The following is a 16,459-nucleotide window of genomic DNA, read 5'->3' as shown; positions in this document are numbered from 1 at the left end:
AAATAGTTGAAAGGTGAGTGGAATCTTAGGAAAAGTACAAGAGATCTAGCTTTAGATCTGTGAGAGAAAAAACTGATAACTGAATTGTCTTTGGTTTTCTAAGGGCTAATGTAGGGGTTGGCAACCTTTTTGGCCATGAGAGCCATAAACGCCACATTTTTAAAAATGTAATTTCATGAGAGTTGTACAGTGCTCATAGTGCACGCTCCTGTAACAGTGCGTGCTCCTGTAACAGCACCTGAAAAAAAATTGACTTTATGGCTCCTGCAGAAAGAGCCATATCTGGCCCTCAAAAGAGCCAGATATGGCTTGAGAGCCATACATTGCCGACCCCTGGGCTAATGTAAAGGTCAGTGGAGATGTTTAAGAGGCAGCTGGCTAGATCTTTGTGTAGAAACTTCTATTTGCTTATCCTATATAAAATGGATTTTTGGAAAGAAGATATTTAAGTTTTGTAAAATCTGATTGCCAGTTCTCAGATCTTCAACATTCTTCCTTCCATATTTAAAAATTTTAAAATATTAGCTAGAAAATGGTCTCATGAGGGACTTGTTCAATGGGGCACCAAGGACCTAGGGTTAATACCTTAGGTGGGAGAGGCTTTCCTGAGTCTTCCTAATCCTGTTCTTAGTTTTCTGAAGACTTTGCAAAGCAGATTGTAGAAATCTTCTAGATGGGGAGGGGGCTCTGAATGGTAGCTCCTCATAATTCAGTTTCTCTGTTCTGTTTTTCCTGTCTCTTTCAATTAGTTTAACTTGTTCTGTACCTAGGGATGTTTCTAAACCAGTTCTTCCATATCACTTCTGAATTAACATCTAATCACTAAAAGCTGTCTGGTTCTGTCCCTCATTGGCCTACTTAGATCTACTACAGCCTTTCTTTGCCCTTGTGTGCCGAAATGGAGCTACAACCTCTGTATGGCTCCCTCTCTGCTTACAGTTATCAGTAATAGCCCTTGACTCTCAAGATGATCACTGACAAATGATTATATTGTTATATCTCAGTTTCCATCTTCTGTAAATCATGACGATCTATCAGATGGAAATCTTTTTGGAAGGCTAATAAAAAGAGCATTGCACTTGACTCTGAAAATTTTTTTGCTCTGCAAGGGTGAGGAATAACAAGGTGGAGGAAGGATTATTATGTGTTGTTCAGATGTTTTTAGGTTGGATTACCAGTGTTTTTAGTAATGCTATCATTTTTTCCTCTCCCTTTTCTTGGGAGACAGGCTGGATGGCAACTCAACCACATGTACATGGGCATCTTCAAGAAAGGTAGTCTTTGTGTAGGAAGATTTTTTTGGGGGGAGGGGAAACAATTCTGGGATCTTGGCAATAATCTCCTGTCTCTTATCAAAAACTTTTCTATGCTGCTAGCTAGATGGTGAGAAGAGGCTGGGTAGTGGGAGAAAACACAAAACCCTTATGGGATGTTAACCTTTGACTGTAGGGGAAAAGAATAAAAACTTGAAGGATTAGAAAAGCTGAATTGTTTGGAGATTACTGAATTCTCCTGTGATAATTTTTGTTCCTTTCTCTTTTGACCACAAATCAACTTGTGGAATAGCCTAATGAATAATATAAACCATAAAGTAATAATTAGGCTATTTCTCATAATTTTCATGCATTGACAACACTGCACATCTCCAAAATGTTAATACAACCAACTTCTTGAGGAAGTATTATCCTATTTTTATAGTCAGTGAAAGGAAGTATGTCTTGATGTCCAAAGAAAAACTGGCAAAGCCTTCAAGATCTTTGATTCTGTCTTTCCCTAATATATTTTTTTTAATTATTTTTTTATTTTTTTTATTTTAAACCCTTAACTTCTGTGTATTGACTTATAGGTGGAAGAGTGGTAAGGGTAGGCAATGGGGGTCAAGTGACTTGCCCAGGGTCACACAGCTGGGAAGTGTCTGAGGCCGGATTTGAACCTAGGACCTCCTGTCTCTAGGCCTGGCTCTCAATCCACTGAGCTACCCAGCTGTCCCCTCCCTAATATATTTTTAAAAATTTCCTTTTCCTGCACTCTAGGAATTTTCTAATCTCATCTTTGATCTAGTTTAAAAATTTCCAAATACTCACTTGCATTTGGATTTTCCTAGCTGCCATATGTAGAGGTGGTGTTTAGTATAGTGACCTACATTCACTGGGTAGCTAATCTTTGCTGATGTCTGAATATCATTTGGGTGCAACAATAAAAGACTGTTTGGAAGTAAAATTCAACGTATGTATAAAATTTACTATAATTTGTCATTTTCTGTATACTAAGCCTCAAAGAAAAATAAGTCAGCCTATCCTGGCTCCTGAAATTTGATATTTAAAACAAATATACCTGAAAAGTACAAATGATTCCCAAGCAACTTAGAACAGCTTTCCTAGCTCTTGTTCGTTCAATTTCTTTTCTTCTGATCCCTATCTATTATATTATTATATATATTATTCCATTATCATTTCTGAGGAAAAAGTGAGTTTTTGAGGTGAGATCTCAAAGGGAAAGCAAGGGCTAGGTAAGGGAAAGATAGGATCATTCCAGAGTGGATGAATGTTAGGAGATAAAGAAGAAAAAGGTGATTGAGCTATGGGTCCAAGAAACACAGTGATGTGTTTGAAGGGCTGTGACCACGCTCTTCATTCTTTTTATTGTTCAATTATATCCAACCCTTCATGACCCTGTTTTGTTGTTGTTTGTTATTTAGCAAAGATACTTAAGTGGTTTGCCATTTCCTTCTTCATCTCATTTTACAAATGAGGAAACTGAGGCACACAGGGTTAGTGACTTGCCCAGGTCACACAGCTAGTAAGTCTCTGAGGCTGTATTTGAATTCAGGTCTTTTTGAATCTAGACCTAGCTCTCTATGAGCCATGTTCTTCAGCTAAAAGTAAAAAGGAATTTGCCCCATGAAACCAAGTAGCCCAACTCATAAGATATGGTTTCATAAATGCAAACACTTTAAAACTGGAAGGGATCTCAGGAGATCATCTATCTGGTCCATCCTTTGTCTTCAGACAGATAAGGTATTTTATATACAAGGAAACTAACTGTTGCTTATCACAGTTATTAAGTGATTTAACCAACCTCTCATAAATGACAAAAGGAACACTAGAACTCAAATCATTATAGAATTATATATATGTGCATACATATAATTCTTTGGATATCCACCCTGGGAAAAGCAATTGACTATCTGTACTAAAGTCATATGTCCAGAAATAGCAAATTTGTTTTGCAAAATCAGCCAGGACATGCTAAAGAACAGATAAAAAAAATCTGATCAGTCTTCTAATTAATTATAAGAAAGCTATAGGTCTAAATACTATCTACAGCAAACAAGATAATAAGGATATAGTCTTTGAAGATGCCTTTCTGGGTCTTTTTATTCAGGGGCAGACTGGCCTTAACTGAAAGTTCAATGAAGTCTGGGACACCAGGTAAGGAGATTTATTATAATGTGTAGAACAGAATAGGTGTTGTTCTTATTTTTCCTTAAACTTTAAAAAGCTTAGAATTTATAGTTTTGTGTGCGATTTTCATTTTGTAGTTTAATATTTTTGCTTATGGCTATGCTTTCTGCTTATGGTTATGGTGCTAATATAAAGAGAATAACATCTCTTTAACATAACAACATCTAATATTTCATGGACTCAGGAAACTATTTTAGATTCTAAGTCCAGGGGTAAGATTTTTTTTTTTAAACCCCTACCTTCTGTCTTGGAGTCAATACTGTGCATTGGCTCCAAGGCAGAAGAGTGGTAAGGGCTAGGCAATAGGGGTCAAGTGACTTGCCCAAGGTCACACAGCTGGGAAGTGTCTGAGGCCAGATTTGAACCTAGGACCTCTGATCTCTAGGTGTGGCTCTCAATCCACTGAGCTAACCAGCTGCCCCCTTCAGGGATAAGATCTTGAAAGTTCTTATAAGACTCAAGAACCTGAATCTCCTATAGTCTTTAAAAGTAAGGTTTTGAGTTAATGATTTGATCTTTTCCCTTGCTCCACTGCAACATTAAGCCTCTGACAAACAAAGTTGTTGAGTAGACACTCTGCAACAAAGTTTGGTCACTTTAAGGGGGCTTTTCTGTTCTAGAGAGCAACTGGAGTTAGCATGAGGTATAGTCTTTAGGAAATGAAAAGTCTAGAGAGCTTTGAAGAATCCTCTAAATCAGTGGTTCCCAAACTTTTTTGGCCTACCGCCCCCTTTCCAGAAAAAAAATTACTTAGCGCCCCCTGTCACATACTATCACCGCCCCCTTACAGTTATTCACTGCCCCCAAATGTGCCTGTGGCCATCACCGCCATCCTGGATCACTGCCGCACCCACCAGGGGGCGGTGGTGCCCACTTTGGGAATCACTGTGTCTAAATCTTTTGGTATGGCACTTGACAATTTAAAAAAAGGGAGTGATTTGACTAGGGTTGGTCAGGGAGAGTGCCTGTTCTGCTCAACAATGGGAAATGTGTGCCCATTTTAGTTGAAGTATGGCTAAGAAGAAAGTAAGATTTAATAGGAAGATTACACTCTAATAGGGAGAGCTAGGTTCCAATTACACTTTAATATATACATATACATACATACATATGTATCAGCTGTAATTCTTTCTCAAGAAGACATCAGCCATTTTTATCTTGCCAAGTGTCATCCATGTTAAAAATTCTTATTTTGATCTTGAAAAGCAAGCTATTAAAATCATATGCTTATTTCAGTTCAACTGGATAGAAAGACAAAAAGAATACATCAAGTATAAACAGGACCATTCCTAACTAAAAGCATCTTTCAAAACAGCATGATGAAAATGCATCTGAAATTCTGTAACCAATGATTCAGATTCAGATAACATAAATCCTGAGATTATTAAGATAACTTCAGAAAATGTTTTTTGTTTGTTTGTTTGTTTGTTTTTGGTAACTCAGATACAAAAAAACCCCACTAAGTCACCATGAATTCATAGCCTAAGATTATACATAAGTTTAGCAATACCAAGGCCTGGGCTCTGGGAATCTGTTCAGCTTCTTTGAGCCCTTAAAGAGATTTAATGGGAGAAGCATCATAAACAGTCATAGCCTATGATTAGCAAGGTGGTTGTAGGTCATATTTCCCAACTCCTGGACAAGTTGCTCAATTCTTGGCCAAAACTAGGAAAAACCAATAGCTTCAGGGGAAAAAGTCCCATAAACAATTCCTGAATATATCATGTCTACCCATTTCAGATTTTCATAAATATTCATTAATAGGAGAATATTATAGGATGAATCAAATTTCTTTCCCCACTTGGCTTCATTTTTTTCCTTTCTTTTTTTTATTTAGAGTATTTTTCCATGGTTACAAGAATTACAATCCCCCTCCCCCTTCTCTCCCCCCTCCTGGAGATGACAAGCAATTCCACTAGGTTATACATGTATCATTGTTCAAAACCTATTTCTATGTTATTCATATTTGCAGTAGAGTGATCTTTTAACATCAAAACCCTAATCATAGCTCTATTAAACCACGTGATCAATCATACATTTTCCTTCTGCATTTCTACTCCCACAGTTCTCTCTCTGGATATGTATAGCATTCTTTCTCATAAGTTCCTCTGAATTGTCCTGGGTTTTTGCACTGCTGCTAGTAGGAAAGTCCATTGGATTCTATTGTGCCATAATGTATCATTCTCTGTGTACAATGTTCTCCTGGTTCTGTTCCTTTCACTCTGCATCAATTCCTGGAGGTCATTCCAGTTCACATGAATTCCTCCAGTTCTTTATTCCTTTCAGCCCAATACTATTCCATCACCAACAGATAACACAATTTGTTCAGCCATTCCCCAATCAAAGGACATTCTCTCATTTTCCAATTTTTTTGCCACCACAAAGAGCATGGCTGTAAATATTTTTGTACAAGTCTTTTTCCTTATTATCTCTTTGGGGTACAAACCCAGCATTGGTATAGCTGGATCAAAGGGCAGGCATTCTTTTAAAGTCCTTTGGGCATAATTCCAAATTGCCCTCAAGAATGGTTGGACCAATTCACAACTCCACCAGCAGTGTACTAGTGTCCCAATTTTTTGGTTTCATTTTTAAGAAATATTATTTTATGGCAACTTCACAATCTTTTTAAAAACTTAATATTATCACCTATGTAATAAAATCCAATATGCCATGCCCTTTTGTAAGATTTGAGAAGCCTATAAATCTCTATTTTCTTTCCATCCAAATAAAATCTTTTCACTGGCTAACTTTTCCAGAATCAGATTAAGTCAAGAAATAAAAATTAGCTTATCCATTCTGTTTGCAGCTTAAGCCATTCAGATTTTAAAATTAGACTCTGACATCTCTCATGTTTATATATTTGCTATTTGCTTCTGAATCATGCCGATATAATTCCTTTCTTTATGTGGTTTCCTCTCTTGAATTTGTTAAGTTTAGTAATTTCCAGAATCTAGAGGACAAATAGCTGTCAATCTATTTGCATTCCTTTTTGTTAGTTTTCAGATTCTAAGTAGTATTGAAGGCAAATTTTGTTGGATCATTAGCCAGACACTATCACTCATTAGTTGAAGAGAAGAGAAGAACAGTTTTCTGGTTTTTAAGCATGTAAATTTTGGACTGTCAAAATAAAGCAGTGGAGTATTTTTTTTGTGGGGAGAAATGGTTCCATTTTAAACTCATTTGATCTCTTTTTCATGTTCACTTCTGGGAAGGAAATTCTTCTCAAGTATATCTGATGAGAAAGTTCAGTTTTTGGCAATCTGATGTACACCAAATTAAATGCATGAAACTTTCAAAAGTGAAGGCTGATATGGGATATGGCTGCAATATGTTCCATAGAAGTTTTCTCTGAATGTGCACTAATTGTTAAGAAATCCATGGCCAAAGTCTCTGCCAGGAAAGCACTGCTTATGGATGGATTTTTCCTAATTCTCTCCACTGCTACCAATGTTGTCTGCACTTCTGCTGATGGATCTGTACTCTCTGCCCACTAGTCATGAATTGCTATGATGGTGAAGCTTAGGAAGATTGCTAAAAAGTAAAGGTGAGGGAAAAGAAAATGGCTCCTCTCCCCAAAGAGAGAGAAAACAGGGAGAATTAGAACATGTCAGTTGAGAAGAGATTGTGGTCCTTCAGAAGAAGGACAAGAAGGCTGTGGCTACACCAGCAAAGAAAGTATCAGAAAAAGTTGTTGTTGCTACCACATGTGCCAAGAAAGTAGTCATGGCCTCTGGTAAGGTAGCCATAGTCTCTTACAAAAAAGTGGTTCCTCCAGCCAAAGCTGGTTTCACAGAAGTCAAGAAGGGAGCCGGCTCCCCCTGACCAAAGAGGCAAAAAATGGGAAGGATGTCTAGAAAGAGGGCAGTGAATCTGAAGAAAAGGACAGTTAAAATGAGGAGTTTGAAGATTTTGAGTCGCCAAAGTCACAAAAATGGGAGCAGCTCAGGCCTAACAAGATTCTGAGAATGGAGAAGAAGTTGTGATGAAGATGAATGAAGAAGCTATGAATACCACATATGCCAAAGGGAAAGTTGCTTTTATGAAAGCTAACCCTAGGAAAGCTAAGGAATTAGGGGAAGAGGAGGAAGATAAAGATAAAAAGGAGGAAAAGAAAGAAGAGTAAATAAATGCCCATCGAAGAAGCACTAGGGAAAAAGAAAAAGAAAAAGGGAAAATAGAAAGTCCTCAAAGCCAAGAGACAGAAATTAGAAGCTAACATGTCTGCAAGTCCCAGTCTCTTTGCTGGTAACCTGAACTTCAACAAAACTACTTCTGAGATAAAAAGCATTATAGACTTCCTTGCAAAAAAGGATCCTACAGTTGTGGAGTTCAAATGGGCACCACTAGATATTTGGCTATGTGGAGTATGGATCAGCTGAAGACATGGTAAAAGTTTGGGAACTCAGTGGCTCCAAAGTCCTTGGCTCTAAAAAGAAAATGGAAAAGGGAAAAGAGAAAAAAAAATATCAAATTGCAAGGACATTCTTTGTCAAGAATCACTCAAAACGAGCTCAAGGAAGAGTTTGAAGATACTGCTGAATTTAGACTGATCTACACCGAGGAGGGGAAATCACCTACATTGAATTGAAAATGAAAGCAGATGTGGACAAAGGCCTAGGTCCATAATGGCAAGACTATGACACGCATGCCAGCACTGACACACGTAGCCATTTTCAATGACATGCGGCTTCATACGGAGAAGTATGGGGGCCACATGCCGAGGATGAAACATTTGCTGTAGTATAGTGTAGACACTCTGTGCTAGAGGTCTGTAGACTAAAACAACTGTCACTAAGAACGTAAGTTAAAGAATTAGTTTTTGGTTTATTATATACAGTTATATATTACAGTTATACATTTTTGTTATTTAAACTATAAATATAGCAAAATTATGTTTTTTTCTCTCGAAGTGACACACCACCTGAGTTATGCTCGGTTTTTTGGTGAATTTTGACACACCACGTTCAAAAAGGTTGTCCATTACTGGCCTAGGTCAAGGAGCTGAAATGGATGGTTGGGCATTCAGTCAGGAATACACAGGAGAGCTGAGGACAAGAAAATTCAAGAGGTAGGAAGAATTCCTAGAGTGAGAATAATAATAAGCTACAGATTCAAAGATACTAGAACTGAAATCTGCCTATAGTGATCTTAAAGAAAGTCTCCAATAAGTGTCTTAGAAGGCAATATCAATCAGCTTGCCCCAGAACAACCTAGGCTGACATAAAGGACAGGGTTCATTGAATTTGCCTCTTTGGAAGATGTGAAAGAAATTCTGAAATCTTGTAACAAAGGTTTCATTAGATGAAGAGGTGGTAAAAGAGGCCAAGGAGACTTTGGTAGCAGAGAGGTCAGGGTAGTTTCTGAGGAGAAAGAGAAGGAGGAGATGACAAAAATCCACATGAAAAGAAAATGAAGTTTGATTAGCTTCATCTCCATTTTCTTTCCCTTGCTTTTTCAATGGACTTTTGTCATCTAATCATTGACAGACTTCTGAAGACATTTTAAGACAAACATTCAGTCCAGAGGTCTCTCTGGAAAACCTGGATGACATTTCAAGGGAGAGTGTGTTGGTTGATAGATGTTCGATATAAATTTTTTGCAGAGATTGGTGATAGACAAAAAGACCCATTCCCACATCTATGAGTTATCTTGAATTTATAATGCTATAGCCCATGTACAAAACCACTGCTTTCCTTTAAAAAAAAAAAAAGGAAAAAAAATTATAGTCTCTGACTCAGCTCTGGGCCTCTAGCTCCCCCATAAAATTTAGCCTAAAAAACTTAAGGGCAGTAAAAGTTATTCAAGCTAAAGACTTACATGAATGAGTCTTTATTCCATAGGAAACTAAGCTAAAACGTACTTTCCAGTGCCTTCAGACAAGAAAATCGTATGGGTAATTACTCCTTTTATTGTTACTACACTTGATCTTAGCCAAAAGGCCAAGAAGCAATTCCTTTTATTGTCATATTCCTTTGTTATATACCAGAAAACATGTCTCCTTTTCAAGGAACATGCTGTCAGTACAAAACATTATCTTTTAACTGATTCCAAAATTGACTGGAATGGTTTTGATTGTTTGGTTTTCATGTCACAATTCCATCTTTTGACCAAAGAAATACCAGTTCTACAAGGAAAATACACATTACCTCCTTAAGAATTAAATAAGCTCATTTGTAATTAAAATGTCGAAAAGTGTTTAAAATAAGTTTTGGGGTTTCTTTAGTTTGTGGACTAGGCATAGAATATCTCTAGTTTTGGAAAGAATGATATACTGATACAAGGATGTTAGAGGTCAGGGATTTTATAAAGAAAAGAACAGGCCATCTTATAGAAAACTTTTCTCCAGTGCTACATTGAAATTTATTAAACATTATTGCTATTTTATTTGTGACATACTACTGATATTCCAAATATTTATAATATCTTAAAAAAAGGTGCCAGGACGATGAATATAGACTGAACATTTAGGGAGACATCCCTTTAGGGAGATATCTTTCCTTTGTCTCTCTCCTTCATAAGAAAACAAGGAATAAAAAAATTGACTGTCCTCCACTAAATATTCCCTTAAAATTCTTATTTCTAAGATCTTGGAAGTCTCCTAACATTGATAAACAAGAATGAATGTCTCACAAAGTCACTCCATCACAAGTTAGTTAAAGACAAATATGATCATTAGTGCTCTCTTAATTTTGACTCAAGTGTTTTGGCTTAGTTTTGGATGACCTTCAATCTCTCCCTATCTTTGTGTATTGAACTCTGCTGTATACTTCTTGTATAAGGGATTGTGATCAATGATAGAAAGCATATCAGAGAAAAAATCAGTAAATATTAGTGTCTATCTTTCTGAGGGCCAAAGTAGTTTAGAAAGGTTCATTATTGAAAGGTTGATCATCCAGTGATAAATGTTTTTAGTTCCAGTTGCATATGAAAGACCATTTAACAAAGGTATGAGGGATTTATGATGTGTGGAAGGGAAGAATATTCAAACAGATGACTCCATAGATCCTATGAATCAGTATGCATAAATATGTGTACACACACATGTGCATGCACACAGATGTGAGCAACAATAACATTCTAGCTTGAAAATAAAGACTACTCTGTGTGTGTATGTGTGACACACACAGGAATGGGATTCTATATATGCATTTACAAACACATTTGTGGCTCACTCAGTCACATACTTAACCAAAGAACCTGGTGAAATTGCTCTGAAAGCTATTAGTATTAGTATTGAATCTAGGGCAGAACCATTTCTGACCTCCTTTTGCTTCAAGCACAGGACTTTTTCTTCCTTCTCTCTGTGGTACCAATAGAGAAGGCTGCTCTTACTTTCTGGCAGTGGTTTGTTTCAGAAGACACATAGGAACCTGAACGGTGGCTTTTTTCAGTTGTCTTGACCCTGTTTAAGAAACTCAAGACCTTGTATGGGGATTTAGAAGGACTCCAAGATTTTATAGAGAATTCTTCCACTTAATTGATAATGATTTCCCACTGAAGTTGAATTGATGAATGCAAATTCTTTAGTTCTTGGTTTATATTTCTTGGAGGTAGTAATTATCATGATACTAAATAATCCCATGTGAATTAAGAGAATGAAAATGGAACTTGGTTTGTAGTAATGTTCTTCACTAGGATTTTTCTAAATGGTTTACACAGAAAATAATAAGGCTACAAGTGAACTACACAATAATTATATAAACCTACATAGATGCAGTCTATTCTCAGGTAATTTTCAAGTTAAAATGAAATTATCACATTAATTTCTTTTTCTTTTTTTTTCTGTTTTTTTCTACCTCCCTTTTATCACTGACTTAAATCTACTAATCAAGAAACTGACCCAGAAGGGCCAAGGTGGTGGTGGTGGTGGTGAAGCACTATAGGGAAAGAATAAGAGGAGAATAGGGAGGCTACTCAATGAGCTAATAGGGACTTCTAGGCAAATTTTGTACATCACTGTTCTACATCATAATTGTAAAAGCAACTTGTAGTTCTGTTCCAATGTTGGTAGACATAATTTAGTGAGTAAAATTCTGCAAGATGTTTGTAACATAGTTCCCAGAAAGGAACAGACATTAGATAAATAACAAAATATCTAACTATCCCTGTGGGAAGTAGGAACCTGATGTTGCAGCAGGATTCATCATCAAAAGTAGTGAGAATAGCTGACATTTATGGAGTGCTTTAAGGTTCACAAAGCCTTTTAATGAATTGTTTCCTTTAAGTTTAATAAAAACTATGCAAGGTTATTATGCACATTTTACAGAGAAAACTTAGGCTCAAAGAAACTGATTTATCCATGGTCACAAGACTAGTGTTAGAAGTGAGATTTGAACTCTCTATCTCCCTGACTTGAAGTTCAGTATTGAAAGAATATATGAAAGGGAACTTCTAAAAAGAAATAATAAGAAAGAAGTGAAGAAACTGGGTCCCTTAAATTCAAACATTATAGCAAAAGTCAATAAAAAAAATGTAGTCATCCATCTAACTGAGCTGCCATCCTGACCATGAGGAGAAAGGAGTAATTAATTGCCATTCATGAATGGTGAATGTCGGGAGTATGTGTGTATGTGCCTGTGTATGCTTGAGTGCATTTGTGTGTATACCTGTAAAGGAAGGAGGGAAGTAGGTCAAGAAGGTAGAGAAACCCTTTTTGAACAATATTGAATTTCTGCCATTCTTTTACAAAAGCCCCAAGCCAAACTAAGTTCTTCTTTGATTGAGTATCAGTTCCCATGGCATTTTCCCCCTTGTTTTTAATATAGCCAAATGAACATGAAACCTTTTGTTTCCAACCTAGTAAGTGATGTCACCTGTTCTGAGAACATTGTGTTTTGATTTGGTGGCAGTAGCAGCTGATTGTTGCACAATTCATGTTGCATTCTGAGGTGACCCAAGAAAAGATCTTAAAGAAATGCTGAGGGTTCCAGGTTAAGATGGCGGCAGAGTAAGAAGCAGCTCTTAACCTCTCCTGACCGAAACACACAAAACTCCTCAAGGGGACATAAAAACAAGTCCAGACGAATGGAGGAACCCCACAACAGGGCACAGCGTGGAAGGTACGTGGAATCAAGGCATTTCCATGCTATTAAGGGGTGAAACAGCTCTCACTAAATCGCGGGCTGAGCAACCACCCCACCCCCACCCCCTCTACACACAACACCTGCAGCGCCGAAGCCAGCTAAAAAGAAATAGAGCAAGTTTTGGGGCACCCATCTAGTCACTGGCAGCTCCGGGGCCTGTTCCTGAAAGCAGCAAGATTTAGGACCCCAAAAAGCTAAAGAAAACACACAAACTCTGAGCTCTGAGCAGAACGCAGGCTCAGAACGCAGGCTCAGGTGGAGGCGTGGGTGGAGGCTAAAGCTCTGAAACCCTGAGTGGGGAACCACCTTAGGCGGGTATACGACTGTGGTAGCAGCGCCCTGAGGCTTGTAAAGAAACCTCTGGCAGAGGATCAAGCAAGGGGGTCCACCAGGGGGCTTGACCTTGGAAAAAACTAGACCTCAGGAGCCAAAAGATCGCGGACAGACCCTGAGCGCAAGGATAAACCTGAGAAGCTGCCAGACTCAGGAAGTTCAGAAGAGAAAGATTAACAACAAGAAAAAGAAGTCTTTAACACTCGACAACTTTTACACAGAGAAAATCCAGACAACCGAGCAAACAGAGGAGGAGAACAAACAAGTATCCGGACCCTCCTCAAATAAGGAAAACTCCTCACAAGCTATGGAAGAGTTCAAAACTGAACTGAATTTTGAGGAAAATGGAAGAGATCTGGCAAGAAAATAACTGTTTAAAAGGTAGAATCTTGCAAATGGAAAGTGAGGTTCAGAAACCAAATGAACTGATAAGCAAATTGAACACCAGAAATGACCAGATTGAAAAGGAATACCAGAAGATTATGGCCAAAAACCAGAAGATTATAGCCGAAAACCAGAAGATTACAGCCGAAAACCAGGAGATTACAGCCGAAAACTAGAAGATTACAGCCGAAAACCAAAAGATCATAGCCGAAAACCGAAAGATTATAGCCAAAAACCAATCCCTAAAGGCTAGAATTGAGCAAGTAGAAACTAATGATCTCTCAAGACAACAAGAACAAATAAAACAAAGTCAAAAGACTGAAAAAATAGAAGGAAACATGAAATATCTCAATGAGAGAGTGACAGACCAAGAAAACCGGTCTAGAAGAGACAATTTGAGAATAATTGGTCTTCCAGCAAAACCAGAAATTAATAGAAACCTGGACTCCATACTAACAGAAATAATTCAGCAAAATTGCCCTGAAGTCCTACAACAAGAGGGCAATATAGACATTGAAAGGATTCCTAGAACACCTGCAACATTCGATCCAGATAAGAAAACACCCAGGAATATAATTGCCAAATTCAAGAGTTTCCAAGCAAAAGAAAAAATCTTACAAGAAGCCAGAAAGAGACAATTCAAATATCAAGGAGCACCAATCAGGATCACACAGGATCTGGCAGCCTACACGCTAAAAGACCGCAAGGCTTGGAATACGATATTCAGAAAGGCAAGAGAGTTGGGCCTGCAACCACTGATCAACTACCCATCAAAATTGACTATATATTTCCAGGGGAAAGTATGGGCATTCAACAAAATTGAAGAATTCCAGGTATTTGCACAGAAAAGACCAGGGCTAAATGGAAAGTTTGATATCCAACCACAAAAATAGAGAGAAACATGAAAAGGTAAATAAGATACAGAGGGGAAAGAAAGAAAACTTATAATTTTTAAATTTGCCTTTTTAAGGGCCTCAGTGAGATCTAATTATCTGTATTCCTATGTAGAGAAATGTTATGTATAATTCTCTGTAGTGGACTCTATTGACTATTATAGTATTCACTATTATAGTAATCAGAAGAATAATTCACAGGGAGAGGGTGGAACACTAAATAATCTAAGATGACATGGGGGATGGGAAAGAGGAGGTGAATAGCAGGGGACACCAAGAGAAACTTGAGTGAATAAGAAAAATAGGATATTCTATTACATACAAAGAGGGCATGGGAGGGAGAGGGGACAAATACTATTATAAGAAGGAGAGGAAGAGAGCATTAAGAGATAATAATCAAACCTTACTCTCAGAGTAATCAACCCGAATAGGGAAGAGTAGCTATACTATCCATTGGGTCATAAAACTCTTATCTAACCCTTCTGAGAAAGTTAGAAGGGATAAACCAAGGGGAGCAGGGGTGTGGGGAGGTCAAAAAAAGGGAAGGGAGAAGGGGGAGGGAATTCATAAGGCCTTTAAAAACAAGAAGAGGGGAAAAATAAGGGAGGGGGAAGAAAGGGAAGTTAATCAAGGGAGGGGATAAGGGATAGCGGCTCAATAGCAAACCACTGGTTTAAAAGGAAAAAGTATAAGGAAAAAGGGGGTAGGAATAGGGGAGGATTCGAAAATGTCAGCAAATGCACAACTGATGATTATAACTCTGAATGTGAATGGGATGAACTCGCTCATAAAACGGAAGCAAATAGCAGAGTGGATTAGAAACCAAAATCCCACCATATGTTGTCTACAAGAAACAGATATGATGCGGGTGGACATACACAAATTTAAGGTTCAGGGCTTGAGCAAAATCTTTTGGGCGTCAAATGAGAAAAAGAAGGCAGGAGTGGCTATTATGATTTCTGACAAAGCCAAAGTAAAAATAGATATGATTAAAAAAGACAGGGAAGGTCATTACATCCTGATTAAAGGCAGTATAAACAATGAGGAAATAACACTGCTCAATATGTATGCACCAAGTGGCATAGCACCCAAATTCATAAAGGAGAAACTGGCAGAGCTCAAGAAGGAAATAGATAGTAAAACCATACTAGTGGGAGATCTAAATATTCCTCTGTCAGATCTAGATAAATCAAACCGAAAAATAAATAAGAAAGAGGTAAGAGAGGTGAATGAAGTCCTAGAAAAATTAGATTTAATTGATATGTGGAGAAAAATAAATAGGGACAAAAAGGAATACACCTTCTTTTCAGCTGCACATGGCACATTCACAAAGATTGACCATGTTATAGGGCATAGAATCATTGCAAACAAATGCAAAAAAGCAGAAATAATAAATGTAACCTTCTCAGATCATAATGCAATAAAAATAATAATTAGTAAGGGCACCTGGACAGGAAAATAAAAAACTAAATGGAAATTAAATAATATGATTCTCCAAAACCAATTTGTCAAAGAAGGAATCATAGAAACAATCAACAATTTCATTGAAGAAAATGACAATGATGAGACATCCTACTAAACTCTGTGGGATGCGGCCAACGCAGTACTCAGGGGGAAATTTATATTCTTGAGTGCATATATTAACAAATTAAGGAGGGCAGAGATTAATGAATTGGGCATGCAACTCAAAAAATTAGAAAGCGAGCAAATTAAAAATCCCCAGATGAAAACTAAATTAGGAATACTAAAAATCAAGGGAGAAATTAATAAAATCGAAAGTAAAAGAACTATTGAATTAATAAATAAGACTAAAAGCTGGTACTTTGAAAAAACAGATAAAATAGACAAAGTACTAGTCAATCTAATAAAAAAAAAGGAAAGAAGAAAACCAAATTGACAGTATCAAAGATGAAAAGGGAGACCTCACCTCTAATGAAGAGGAAATTAAGGCAATCATTAAAAACTATTTTGCCCAATTACATGGCAATAAATATAACAATTTAGGAGATATGGATGAATATTTACAAAAATATAATCTGCCTAGATTAACAGCAGAAGAAATAGAATACCTAAATAATCCCATATCAGAAAGGGAAATTGAACAAGCCATCAAAGAACTCCCTAAGAAAAAATCACCAGGGCCTGATGGATTCACAAGTGAATTCTATCAGACATTCAAAGAGCAACTAATCCCAATACTATACAAATTATTTGATATGATAAGCAAAGAAGGAGTCCTACCAAATTCCTTCTATGACGCAAATATGGTACTGATTCCAAAGCCAGGTAGACCAAAAACAGA

General features: G+C 37.2%; 1 protein-coding gene and 1 non-coding gene across 2 annotated transcripts in view; both read right to left on the bottom strand.

Moving 5' to 3' along the window:
* CCDC57 (coiled-coil domain containing 57) overlaps positions 1-16,459 on the bottom strand; it is a 288,612-nt gene that overhangs the window by 20,770 nt on the left and 251,383 nt on the right. The window lies entirely within an intron of this gene.
* LOC123248284 lies at positions 9,226-9,415 on the bottom strand. Its single transcript, XR_006506341.1, has one exon. It is a non-coding gene; the product is annotated as a U2 spliceosomal RNA (small nuclear RNA).

Source organism: Gracilinanus agilis, chromosome 4 (genome assembly GCF_016433145.1).
Source record: "Gracilinanus agilis isolate LMUSP501 chromosome 4, AgileGrace, whole genome shotgun sequence".
NCBI lineage: Eukaryota > Metazoa > Chordata > Mammalia > Didelphimorphia > Didelphidae > Gracilinanus > Gracilinanus agilis.
Note: the sequence above shows the minus strand (reverse complement) of the source record. Positions and strands in the feature narration are given on the sequence as shown.